Source organism: Cydia pomonella, chromosome 14 (genome assembly GCF_033807575.1).
Source record: "Cydia pomonella isolate Wapato2018A chromosome 14, ilCydPomo1, whole genome shotgun sequence".
Taxonomy (NCBI): domain Eukaryota; kingdom Metazoa; phylum Arthropoda; class Insecta; order Lepidoptera; family Tortricidae; genus Cydia; species Cydia pomonella.
The window spans coordinates 13,021,905-13,036,401 of record NC_084716.1 but is presented as its reverse complement, the minus strand read 5'-3'; the positions used below and the strand labels follow the sequence as shown (position 1 = coordinate 13,036,401).

Genomic DNA, 14,497 nt, shown 5'->3' with positions numbered 1-14,497 from the left:
AATTCGCAGGCAAAGTGGTTTACATAGGTGATATCTGATATTGGTTGATATTGATACCCCTTCTTCGATTACTAGCGACTTAACTACACCAATTTGGTGATTCAATTTGTTTGTCCAGTCTATATAGACCCTGTTATCGATAAATAACATTTACAACGTTATTTATCTGTACTTCAACTTAGTCGAATGGCGATGCCTGCAGAATTTGTAATTGTCATTTCCGAATTCTAAACTTTATCATTTCATTCAAAACCTTCCATGTAAGCTAAGTAATTTAGAGCTAAATAATTTAGAACGTCCCATTGTAACGGTCCAGTGGCGCTACTGTTGGTTTTAATGGTGGAAATATTAGGTTCGATGTATTTATTTATTTATAATTATATGAACTATTTGGGGGGACATCTTATGGGAGGGAAATGTTATTTAACAATGAGAATAACAGCTTGCAAGGTTGGTAAAGCTCACGACAATACGTACAATCATTATAAAACGCTATTAGTGACGAGTGACGTCTATATTAGAGCTGCTCAATGACTAGCTAGCCGTGGCTCACGATCAGTGCCGGATTAACCATTAAGCAAAATAAGCACTTGCTTAGGGCACCACGTTTGGGGGGGCACCAAAATCGCTGGCAAAAAAAACGGGTAGTTTGTACATGAACCTTTGTGCATCGTGTACAGGGCACGTAAGCACGTCTCCAACGCAGGCCTTTGCCCCTACGAGGAGACCCATTCCATCAGGCTTGCAATATCCTGATTTTTTCCTCATACTTTACCCATTTGTTCGTGGTTGATTTTTGATTGCCAGCATTCTGCAAGTCTGTCAGCCTTTGGGTCAAAGGGCCTTACACCCAACGTAGAGCTCAGTTTTAGAAAGCTATTTGTCTTCAACCCTACGTGGAGCTTGTTCTTCAGCCTTCTCGGGGTGTCGAATTTAATAGTAGATCTACACTTTTGTATTAATTTATAATTATGTCGTGTCCGAATTTCGCTCTCTTGCAACTCGGCCTTCGGCTTCGCACCGAAGTTTTAACAGGTTTTCGAGGATCGGAATTTGTCACTCATGCTGCCCGATCTCTTGCACCCAGATTGGTTTGCGACGTATTGCACACGGCCAAGCTGCATAGCCGCGATCGTGCGAACTAATTGTCAATGTTTTATGATAAAAAAAACTGATGACGGAATCAAAGGCTAAAGTGCAGGTTCGGGGCCCCACGAAGGTCGAAAACCAAAAGCTTTTATTTTGAGGTTTTATTTGAACCAAAGGTTTTTAGCAGAATTAATCTTTGTTTTCCTAAGATGTAATTAAGAAGTGATGCCACCCAGATTTTTGATTCTGGTTTATTTCAGCTTCGGCGAAGTCGGTCAGTCGGAGGTCAATAATTGTTCAAGTTTAGGTTCTAAGTTACGTTTGGTATCATTTTCGACAAAATCTAAAATGTAGATCATACCAAATTTCATTCTAATAGGTGCAGCGGTTATTGATTCCCCACATAAACTTCCACCCTCCTTTACACACCCTAAGCGATGATTTTTTAGATTAAAACTATCCTATGTCCTTTCTCGGAACTAAACTAATTATCTCTATACCAAATTTCAACTAAATTGGTTCAGCGGTTGAAGCGTGAAGAGGAATATTAAAAAAAAAATTAAAAATTTACCTACATGTTTCCACTTCGGAATGGTGTCAATGTGATACCATACTCGTAAATGAGTTCGGCATTCCCCATTTTTACGAAAACGATACCAAACATAGCCTACTAGCTTAACTGATGTAGATATCAAGATAAAGTTGAAAGCCCACACCCTCCTCTAAAAATATACACTACAAAACTTGGTGGCTCCACTTCTTAACTAAATCAACCCTTGGGCTTGGGTCCTAACTCCTAGGGGCCAATCCTGCCAAAGGAAATCTTCGGTTCGAAACGCCTATTTCATCGGCTGCAACTAACTCTAATCACGTGCCCTTTTGAGCGAGACCAAATGCCGAGCAGCAGGAGAGCCCTGATCACATTGGTTCGATTTCGTTAGGTCTTAGGGTCTCCCCAAACCAGTCGACGCGGAGTCGGCTTTCGCCGAGTGTTTTACACCACACTATTCGCATTTAGCCGATCGACCGTCTCCGCGGTTGGACACCTGCGTTTAGCAGTCTCATCCTCCTTGCGGCCGTAGAGACGCCCGATCGCCTGCGACTTGCTATCGCAACAGTTGTAAAGCGACGGTCGGCTCTCCCGTGCTCCGTCCTGCCGTCGAGACGTCAGACAGCACAGGTAGAGCCGTTGAGTCCGACGAACAGATGTAGGACAGCGGGTGATCGGCAATCGTAAATCTCATTTTTGGAGACTGGTTGTTAGTAACAACCTGAGTTTGAAATTGAACAGACCTGTAAGATTATTTTCCTTGGTAATTGTTACATATTATATAATAACCTGTGATGATGGATATTTTACGTAGACGGGCATGGAAAAAAAGGCTTACCAGCATTTTTATCGTAGCCTACTTGTTGGAAGAGATAGAACAGCAGCAAAAGCGGAGGCGACCGTGGGTTGATTCTTTGTGGCAATATAGATTAAGTGAAGGTGAATTTAATTTACGATATCCTCGTTTGAGACTCGATCCAAAAATGTTTTACGATTATTATGGCCGTCATCGGCTCTGTTCGGCCGTCGTCAGCTATGTTCGGCCGTCGAAGACGCTGATCGGCTTCCGCCAGCTCTGACCGGTCCTTATCGTAGGTACTCGGCCGTGATCGGAGCCGTTCAACTCTTTCCGGCACCGTACGGCGGTATAAGGAGATTTATGAATGCGAACGTGTGCGGTAGGCTGCAAACAGCGTCGTACGAATGCGAACAGCTTTACGGCAAAACGCCGTTTTCCCGTCGAAAGACGTCGTTTCGCGTAGGCCGAGCCGATTTACGACTTATTCGCTCTTATTGCGTTGACATAAAGCTTTTTCCGTACGCGCTTTGCCGAAACGGCGTCGACTAGTTTGGGGAGACCCTTACTCATACTCGGCTTTTTACTTTATGCAAAAGTTGACCTTAAGCCTCACATAAACTTGGCCATGTGTCCAAATCCAGGCTTTCGTCTCTCGCGGCTGGGCATTATGCTTTGTTTACAATTCGCCATTGTTTTTTTTTATAGCGCGCCGCCATCAGACTCTCCGGGCGTCTAACCTAACCTTATGAGGACCTCAGCCTTCGGACTCATTCACACAATTTGTCAATTCCAAGTTCTACTTTCTTGCAGCGTGGGCTTTGGCCTCATACGTAAAAGCGCCGATCTGACCGCGCTTTCAGCCTAATGAAGAGCTCAGCTTTCGACTTAGTTTTTTAAGACACTTGGCCATAGATTCTTGCCAGAGCTCAGCCCTGCTGAAGCTCGACCTTTGGCCTCACATGAATGCGCTTCTCAGAAAAGCTCTCTTTTCAACCCTGCGTGGAGCTCCGCCTTAGTCCTCGCTTACACTGGGTATTTTTTTCAGTCAGTTATAAAACCCAGCCCTCTCGCAACTTCGCCTTTAGGTCTTGCTCGGAAGCGCCAAGTGGGCACTTCGGATCTTCAACCTTATGAAGAGCATGGCCGTTGGATTTGTTTTTTGACTATTGCCACCATTGGTTCAATTCCAAGCACTGCTGTCCTGCAATTTGGCCTTCGGCCTCGCACGATTTCCCGCCACGGTTGAAAAAACTGAGGGTCAACCGCGAACCACGTTCGACGTGTTGTCTCCCTGTCGCACGTACGAATTACAATTGCCTCTGGGCCTCAGTCCTTAATGTAACTTTCGGGTTACTTTTGGTCATGTTACTTCTAGGGTTTATTTGTGAAGTGAACCAAAGCGGGTTTTAATCACATAGTTAGCGGAAAGGCAAGTACACAATCATAGATATAGGTAATTTCAGTCATTTAGTTCACGCATGCTTTGATAAAGGTGACATTAGGATGGCGACTGCACCAGCATTACTGTTGCAACGTTTCTGCTGCAGCACTGTCAATTTCCTTGATAAAATAAGTAATGGATTGAAAATACAAATTGCAGCAGTAATGCGACCATGAACGTAACTTAGTTTACCAAAAAAAAAACAATGTTGTCTACGTAATCTGGATGAGCCTAGGCAGAGGGGGCACCAAGATCTAGAAATGCTTAGGGCATCAAAATTTCTTAATCCGGCACTGCTCACGATAATCCAATAAGCTGTATTAGAAGCGCCCTGAACTAACCTTCCTAGTTAAATATACGGCTACCGTAGCTTATTGTACTAATATCGTGTATCGAGTTTCCTTCAGCGAACGCTTCGAGTACCGTAGGAAATACTACTTCCTAAAAGATTTCAGCATGGGGTGGTTCAAGATTGGAGTACACAGATTCTAATGTGACGTGATAACTCTAAAGTTCCAACAGTCCATAGGTTAGCCGCTCATAATCGGGCGGGTTGTATGTTTAGTTGCCACCGGCGTAGTATGAAACATATATTGGACTTAGATTGTTTGTCCAAATTCCTACACGCATTACACCAACATGGTAACGCCTTGATTTGCAAAAAAACTTAGAAAAAAAAACTTTAATATTAGACAATATCCATAACTACTAAACTGAAAGAAAACGCGCTTAATAGTTTTCTTTTAACCGTAAAAAACTATGTTTAAAACGAATTCGTTATCAGCTAACCTCGCAGGTCATGCTGATAGTAAATATTGTTGAACTAATCTAAGTAATAAAATGTCGCAATATTGTTTTGCCTACGCGCAGTCTCAAGTTGCAAATTAAATTCATGAAACCGGTAGGGTGTAGTTTTTGTACAGTTACCATCGGATCTCGAAACGGCCAAGGTGTTGTCAAATATCTGAACAAAGGGTGTATTCTGTATTATCAAGAAGTTAAAGTTCATGGTCAGAAGGTTTAGTACAGGAACGTTGCTCGCGCGCGAGTTATACTACCCGCATTTTTCTAACTCTATTAATTCGAGAGGGAAGAAAGTAATTTCGCGGCGCTACTGTACTAAGGCTAGATATTTATGAGCACCTTGTTCGCTCCGATATCTTTTATGGAGGCATCGGAGACTGAACAAAAATCCTTTTTGTCTCGTTGCAACCTTCTTTTGGCGTTTTTTTAAATATATTTTGTTCCTATCGATTTAGGAAATAAGACAAAAGTACGTTTTGGTAAAAAATAGTTTAAAAGATGTTGAAAATAAAATGATGTTATAATATGTAATTATGTATAAACAAATAGTTGACAGATTTTAATGATTCGGAAGAACAGAGAATTTCTACTGTGACAAAGGTTATGTTTTTAAATCAACTCTGAATCGACCTCACGAGACTGACCCAGACTAATGAAGGTCATAGGTAATACTGTGAGTACTTTAATAGCAGTCGTTTTTCACCATTAAGCGCCCTTTTAAGGAGAATAGGTATTGTTCTGACCAGACATACCTTTGGTGTGGTTTTTAATAGTTTAGGTTTTAAAAATGACATTAATCTTCATCGGGTCGGAGGTACTTATGTGATGAAACAGACTATTCTGACGTAACTCTGTAGCATTTGCGATTATTCAAGAGTGTATAATGAAGATTTTGAAGTATCTATGTTAGCATAGAGTGATGATAGTGATCAATTCAATTGATCTGAATTAAGGTATACATTTCCAAATGTCACAATATACATTCAATTCAATTTATTTATTGCAATCATGTTCATTGTATACAGATGTTTTATAAACTACAGTCAGTACATGATACCCTGTTAGGGCACAGCAATTTTCTTATATACTAAATTAACAACTACGACCTAGTGTGTATTTACTTTAACATTAGATGAGCTAAAATGTATCGTCTAAATATTAATTAATCGATATTATTTCATCCTCTAGGTTATCATTTAAATATTCATTCAATGAGTAGTATCATTTTCTAAATAAAAGAGACTTTATGATTTTAAATTTTTTTTTATCACTTTCTACATTTTTTATGGCATCAGGCAGCTTATTAAATATTTTATGGCCAAGACATAAGTGCTGTTAGAATGTTTTTTTTATTCTAGAGGTCTGTACTAATAGTTTGTTTTGGTGTATCAATAGGTGGGTTGTGGGTAATTCGTATCGTTTTTTAACATGTGAGTATTTTGCCTCGCAAATTTTCCCATCTCTAAGATATACATATAGACGGTAGTGTAAGAATTTTGAATAGTTGAAAGAGTGGTTGGCATGTGTGTGTGTGTTGTTAATGTTGGCCAGTATGCGGATCACCTTCTTTTGTTTTATAAATAATGATGGTACGTCAGTGCTATTCCCCCATAAAATGATCCCATATCTTAGCCATGCGTTGGCATACGCGTAGTATATGGCAAAGGCTGTTTTTAAGTTTTTAGTTTTTTTTTATCTCGCTCAGCTATAGAGTACTTCTTATCTTCTTGGTATTTACTAGTATGCCGCCTTGATTCGACGGTCAGGTTGTCAAAACCCAAACACTAGATGTGTTTTTTTAATAGCCGTAACTTTTTGTATTCAAAACGCCTTGATCCGGGATCAGTGCCAGACTGTGGAAGATATTTATAAAAATCTTCAAAAAAGTACTAAGTTCCTAAAATAGAATATGTCATTCATCTTATGGATGTCATAGTGTCATAAAATCCGGCCCAAGTGTATTCCAATAAGATAGCAATTAGTTAATTCGCTGAGCATAATATTCACAACGCCAACGGCAGCGTTTAGTACCGCTGTACAATAATTAACTGCTGTAGCTGGCGTCCGTAATAACCGGACGACAAAGTGTAACACTAAAACTTACTGTCGCAAAACATAACAATGCAAGATAACGAATAATGATGTTACTCGTCTGTAAAGTCAACTAACCTACTCTTGGTAGGATATGGCTATTGAAGGTTTTTAAAAGTCCGTTAGAATATGTATTTTTAATTAAGTTTATTTACTACGTATATTGTTAAAAATGAATATGTTATTTGTCTTCTGGACGTCATAATATCATAAAATCGGACCTAAGTGTATTCAAATTAATTAGCAATTAGTTAATTCACTCATCACAATATCCACAACGCCTACGGCAAGGTTTGGTTATTGTACTAATTTACGGCTGTGGCTGGCGTCCGTGATAAGCGGACGACAAAGTGTAACACTACAATACAACTTACTGTCGCAGAACATAACAATACATTGAGATATAACTAAATACGAGCATAGATTAAAGGTAAAGAATAACGATGCTATACTCGTCTCTAAAGTCAAATAACATACTCTTTGTAAACTATGGCTATTGAAGGTTTATAAAATCCCGTTAGAATAAAATTTCAGTTTAGTTACTAAGTATAGTGCTAATAAAAATAAATATACTGTTCGTCTTATGGACGTCATTATGTCATAAAATTTGGCCTAAGTGTAATCGAATTAAATAGCAATTAGCTAATTCGCTTAGCATATTCACAAATGCGCACAACGCCAACGGCAACGTTTAGTCACCGTGCAATAACTAACGGCTATAGCCGGCGTCCGTAATAACCGGACGACAAAGTGTAATTCGCTGAAAATTACTGTCGCAGAACGTAACAATGCATAGAGATATAACTGCAAGATCGTTAATCTGTATTAACTATAACAATAATGATGACACTAGTCTGTAATGTTCAATTAACTCCTTTTTTTTAGTTCTTTCCTATTTAATAAACCGAAATTGTGCCCAAACCTTACAGCTGTTTATGAATTATGATTTACTAGTACTTTATTCCGTGAATGGTCGGAAATAATTAATTGTTACTACAGTCTACATTCGATTAATCTATAGTATGAATATTTGGTTATTGAAACTCGGTGTCGATAAAAAAGTTATTTGGACGTTCCTTTATTACACTAGCAACTGAACAACATTAACGGACAATAAAATTAAATATAAATCCCGACACCGATTGCACCCTGTTGAATAATTGAATAAGTATTAGAATTTATTTGAACAAGTCGGTGGGAAGCGAACGTTTTGTCGGAGTAGGCCTTAATTAAGTAGGTAGGGCCGAGTTTCATCCACCTTGGGTGGTATTAGAATCGTTTACGGTGCGAACCAACGCAAATGTGCCCCCGATATTTTAGAACCTTGGGTTCATTTACACAGGTTTGTGCGACTCGCCCCAATCTTGCTTGCACGTGATGAGCAATTGGAACAACTCCTTATCGGAAACTTTTAGACACCGGCTCGCCACTTTTTCAGTGCATATTTTATTTCATTAATGGCTATATTAAAACGGCTTACGTCTAAAAGAGGAAAACAAAATGGTAGAAAACAGTTGTGAATTGAAAATTATTTATTATTTACGCTTTGAAAGCATATTCGTATTTGAGCAAACTTGTTAACCGACATTTGTGAGGATTTTTTTTAAATTATTTATTTTATCCATTGAGAAACAAACGGACAAACGGTTATGAAACATAAATTGCAGTGGTGATCATTGTAATAGGACTAAATCTGGATTCCTTTATGTCAATAAATTATGTGCAAACATAGTAAGATCCGTACTCACAATCGGTGCCAGTAATTTGTAAGGTAAATGTAAGCACACACGCTTACAACATTAAACATTAACTAACTTAATATAAGTACCTTTATTTATGAAACAATGTTCTCTCCAGTGAATTCCAATTAGAATTTGTGGAAGTCTGTTCTTTTTTTAATTTAGCCAGTGTTCCAAAGTCCCGTTTAAACTAAAGACAGAGCCCACTCTATCGAATGCTTGCAAGAAATTAACATTCATATCATAAGTTTTCCTCATCATCAATTTGCATATAACCCGCCAGAAGGTCGGAGTAAGGCAAAGGAAAATCTGCGAGGACGCACCGTACTTCCTAACAGGAAGGAAAACGACAAATGCATGACGATTGAGCGATTATACTACCCATATGCTATGAAACTCTATGATGATAAAGATATAAGGGCATTACTAAGTGCCGATTCCATTCAACCGTATGTACTCAATGATATTCGACAATTCTCATTGAGATGACAGCTGCCGGCGCCATGTTTAACGTAAATCAGTTTATTGATTGCGTATTGGTGCCCACATGTGTTGGTAATGATCATAGGCGAACGTCATAGAATGCCCGAATCTTCTTCAAGGTAATTTTAATATTAATATTAGCAATTATCTTATAACTCCAGATATCTATAGGCGTTCCAAAATAAGATAAAGATACAAGATTTTGTTCAACAATGAGTGTAACAGAGATGCTACTTAAGACCTGTACCGAAAAAAAAACTGTAAATTTCAAGCCGCTGTAATTTTGTATCAAAGTAAGACGACTACGGCTTTCTTACCGCACTAAAAAGTCTTATTATTATTTTATATATTCCAATATAAATAATTCTGGTTTTACACTGTTCGACTTTATACCGGCAAATAGAACGGATCTCTGAAAATTGTGTTTTCCAAATAGCGAGAAAATTTGCAACATCCTACATCCTACATGCCTGATTTCGAAACACTTAAAATTACCTCGAAGTTTCGTGCATTTGATAATAAATAATTAATTTAGTATGTTGTCTCTTGAACAGAGGCTTCGAAGTGGTAGATCTCTAGGAACAAGTGACCCTGGGCCCATCACAAAGATTGCTAATAGAATTTGCGAAAACGAAGCATAATTATCGTAAAAACTGGGGTAGATATGCGGCTAAAGTGCAACGAAACTACGATGAAAGTCAGTTCAGTTCTTCGTACGAAGGTTAGGATAGCTAAAGTTACAGAAAATGTGTGTTACTTAATTCTAGGCCAAGTCGAAAATCATACAATTTCCTTCGTACAAAAAATCGCATTTGGCAGTTGACATAGAATAGAGTAAGAGCTCCAAACGTCCTGCAGTGCCGTTCTCTGAAATATTATTGGGCTCAACTCAACAGCGTATTAAAAGAGAAGATTGAAACGGCCAGGAAACGTTAACAATTCCAGCAGGTGATGGGCTGATGCAGGCAAATATGAAAAACGGGTCCGTAAAAAGCTGCCACTGAATGCGCTAGCAAGAAGCGGCCTATCACTGCTACAGAACAAATAAAAAAAAACTGACAATTATCTAAATTAAAAGTCGCTTTTTATTGTAGTTATTCTAAAAATCTTAGTTTGTTCTCAATCGCATCAGTTTATTTCATTTGAAGTTTACAGTTTTTTTTTCGGTACACCCCCTATGCGAAAATTAAGTAATAAACAAAAACCGATTCATTTGTAGGAAATGAAATAAATATTAAAGTATTCCTTATGTATGAGTATGAGTATTACCTATCTTTAGTTGAAAAATATCATGGATGAGCGTTTCTTAAAAAAATGCCACTTTTATTAATTTTGTATTTTTTCATAAATGTGTTATTTCTACTCAGAATCATCGATCCTAATTTGATAAAAAAATGTCCCAAAGTTGTTTCCTATTGTGTTACCATTTCCCTATATACCTAATACTTTGTATCATTTGTATGGCAGTAACAAAAAGGAAAGCTTGAAAAATGTATGGAAATTTTGCGACAGTTTTTTCTCCTATAACGATGAAAAAGGCCCGTGATCCTGACTAGAAATACAACAGTGGCAAAAAAGGCAAAAAAAAAAAGAAACGCTCGGATATAAGCACTGGTCTTGGATTAATGTTAGAATCTTTCAGTAACAATATCAATAGGTCGTATACTAATTTAGGGTGTAATCATCAGACATGAACTAGTTTTATGAATGAGGCTAATAATGTTTATTTATTATTCGCATAAAATATAAAGCTAATGTAGGCATGTCATTATATTTTTGGTCGCGCTCGTTTTGCTGTTCTAGGACATTTTACGGTTCAGTGCGCAAATTTCATCCGCGTGACCTGGAAATTCCGGAGCCTTTACCTATCTTTAGTAGCCGTAAAACATCCTATCTTTTAGTGGATACATATGCTCATAAAATGCTCGTGGCGTACCGCAAGGCGCTGTCCTAGATGCTCTTGTTGTTGATAATACATACATATAATCACGCCTATTTCCGCAGGGGTAGGCAGAGACCACGGATTTCCACTTGCTACTATCCTGACATACCTCTTTCGCTTCCTTCACTTTCATAACACTCCTCATACGCGCTCGTCGGTTTAGGGTGCTCTTGACCTGGCCTTTCTTCAGTATTTCCCCGATTTGATCAGAGTAAGTCCGCCGAGATCTACCCCTTCCAGCTCCCTCTTCTACTTCTCCCTTATACACTCTCTTTGTTAACCTTCTTTCACTCATTCTTTCCACATGTCCAAACCATCTCAACATACCTTTCTCAATTTTTGTCACTACATTTTCTTTCAGTCCACACTTTTCCCTTATCACACTGTTCCTAATTCTATCTTGTAATTTCACACTACACACACTTCTCAACGCTCTCATTTCCAATGCATTCACTTGTTGATAATAATATATATTATAACTTACTGTCACTAGTTTTTTGTTGGGTATTAACTTGTAGCGCCGATCAACATGTTCCTTACTAAATTTCTGAATTTTCTCATGTATGTGAACAAACCTATAAGTATGTGTATTAAAAAATCGGAATCAAGTATTTTGTCAGCATAGCAGAAAACAAAAACCGCCGAACTAACAATTTCCTTTTTTTATATACGTAGTCCGTATAAAACATGCAAATTCAATTTTGTTTACTATTTGGCTAGACTTAAATTTAATTTAAATACTGATTCCATCAATATGACATAATGTACTGAAGTTTTAATTAGACCTTTGTTGACCCTAGAACTTTTAATTAAATCTTCCAATTCAGCGTTGTTCTTATTCATAATCGAAAATTCGATGGGTTACATTCACACACAACCATTTTCGATCTTATTTCCATACGTTGAACGAATAGTCTGTAGTGTCTGTACCAAATTCCGTAGTTTTGCTAATAAATGGTGGATTGTGCTCAGAAAGTTTCCAAAGTGGTTACTTCATTAATTTGATTCCTAAGTAGGAATGGATACGTGCATTAGTTTATATTAAAAAGTTCCTAGATTCATCGAAGAGTTCGGTTATGTAAACGGTTCACTTGCAAAGTACATCGCATTTGCAATTATAATGGTGTTGGAAGGAACAAAGAAAGTAGATATGTGAGTTATTATCGCTGACAATAATTACTTTTTGGACCCGGGTATGTCCTTAAACTACGTCCAAAAGAGAGGTATGGGCAATGTGAATGTCATCTCGCCTTGTGTGGTAGGGCACAGCGCAGCGGATGTCATTCCAGATCTAGAGCAGAGCCCAACTGGGGAAGTACCTCCACCTTACAGAAAACCGCAGCCAAATAACACTAGACCCTACTCATAGTGTTGTGTTCCTGCCGGTGAGTAAGGTTGCCAGAGCTCAACGAGGGGGGTGGGGTTAGGGTCGGCAACGCGCATGTAACTCCTCTGGAGTTGCAGGTGTACATAGGCTACGGAGACTGCTTACCATCAGGCAGGCCGTATGCTTGTTTGCCACCGACGTAGTATAAAAAAAAAACTTATACCTATTGTGTTAAATAAGGACACAAACACCGTGGTTTTTTATAAACTCCATTTACTTCGGGGTATTGCAAACTAAATGGCATATTAAATTTTAATATGTTCTTAAAAGTTCTTATATGCATATAGGATTGCTGTAACACGGGTGTAATATTTAACTCAACCAGACAATTGAAAACTTTGACATATCAATACCATTTCGAAATCGTCTGGGATCGTCTGAGATAGTACTTGCGTTTAGTAGCAAATTAACTCATACAAAATACTAATCAAAATATAAACAGGCATATAATAAGGCAAGTGTACACGCTCGGGCCCTAGCCTTCTTCTTCTTCTTCAACCTAGCGTTTTCCCAGTCTAGCGCCAGGGTCCACTTTCCTACTTAATCTTCTCCACTTTGCCGGTCTTCGGCATCCTCAGGTGTCAGATTGTTCTCTTCCATGTCCGCTGTCACGACGTCCAGCCAGCGCTTCTTAGGCCTACCGCGGCCGCGTGATCTAGGGCCTTGGACAGTGAGGTTGAGGCATCTATTTCCGACGTCTGCGGCTTATGTGGCCATACCATCGGAGGCGACTTTCCTGCAGCTTATCCGCTACGTCGGGCCCTAGCCCTATAAGATAAAAAATAAGTTACTGATTGTATCCGAAACGGAGTTAACAAGAATACCAGTGTCTTTGAGAAAGTTACTTAATGAAGCTCAGGAATGAAATTAAAGGAGTTTGAAAATGTCATAACTAATCCGATTTCACATTGGTTTACAGAGTTTACACTAAGGCGTCCTGACGCTACAGCTATATAACTCATATTAAAACGGTCGAAATTTTATACTGTACTGCGACTCGACAAGGAGTCTTTATTTGTGTATAATAGGTGTCAATACCGGTAGGCGAGTTATACTTTATCCTTGACTTTGAATAATGTGCTAAAGTGTAGCTCGTTATACATTCTGTGTACCGATTTCTGGCATTTTCCATGAGATTTTTAAGCGAACTTTGTTTATGTCCTCGCTAGTTCGAAACTTATTTAAATTCGCTGAAGTACCAAATATACGAATACGAGATAATCGATTCAAAAGAGCCACAAATCGACCTGGCAGATTTACCGGATTTGTAGATTACACAAATAATACATTAAGCCCTATTTTTTATACAACGTCGGTGGCAAACAAGCATACGGCCCGCCTGATGGTAAGCAGTCTCCGTAGCCCATGTACGCCTAGCTCTCTGCATCCTCGTTGTGCCCTTAATTCCTGCAAATGAATGAATGATTTAATACACCGTTTGTGCAAAATTCTACGAGTATGCATGCAATCTTATAATTTAGAATCTTGAAACAGTAAAGTTCTACCTCAATTGAAAAGTAATATATGCGCATGAAAACAGCGTTATCGTCTTACTACCAAGCAGCTCGTTATGAAGCCTAAATGATTATTGTTTTACACACATGCTAACTTTGCATTGAGAATAATGTCGTACATTTACATTTCGACTTAACAAGTTAAGAATTATCCAAAAACCGGCTTTTTGATCATTACTCCGGCCTTGTGCCAAGGTAACCTGTCTGCGGGCAAATCGTATGTATCTTATTAACAGATGAAAGTGATATTTGTTGTGAAGTTTATACGGTACTTGTCCATACTGTTAAATCTAGTTTCGATGGGGTAATTATAATAGTTCTACAGCCGTGATCTTACAAAATCAAATATGTAAGTAATATAACGTACTCTGCATGTATTAGTGCAGCTATCAGCCATAATCTTATATGTTAATTAAATGTTTTATATTTTCCTATAGATATAGGTAATTACTATGACCTGTAATTATTATTATTAATAAATTGATTATGATTATTTTTTATAACGGGTGCGTAATAAGGGTTCGCTTTGTCTCGTTTTGTAACTTCGACAGCAGCAACTTTTCTAAGACAGCAGCAAACACTTAAAATGATAAATAAAGTAGTAAGTACCTATACAAGAATAAATCAATTTTGTTTGTACAGTTTGCCTTTTAAAAAA

At 38.2% G+C, this 14,497-nt stretch overlaps 1 protein-coding gene across 3 annotated transcripts in view; it reads left to right on the top strand.

Annotated features, from left to right (window-relative positions):
- The window catches only part of LOC133524981 (AF4/FMR2 family member 3), a 320,144-nt gene that overhangs the window by 149,831 nt on the left and 155,816 nt on the right, over positions 1-14,497 (top strand). The gene's annotated exons all lie outside the window — the stretch shown is intronic.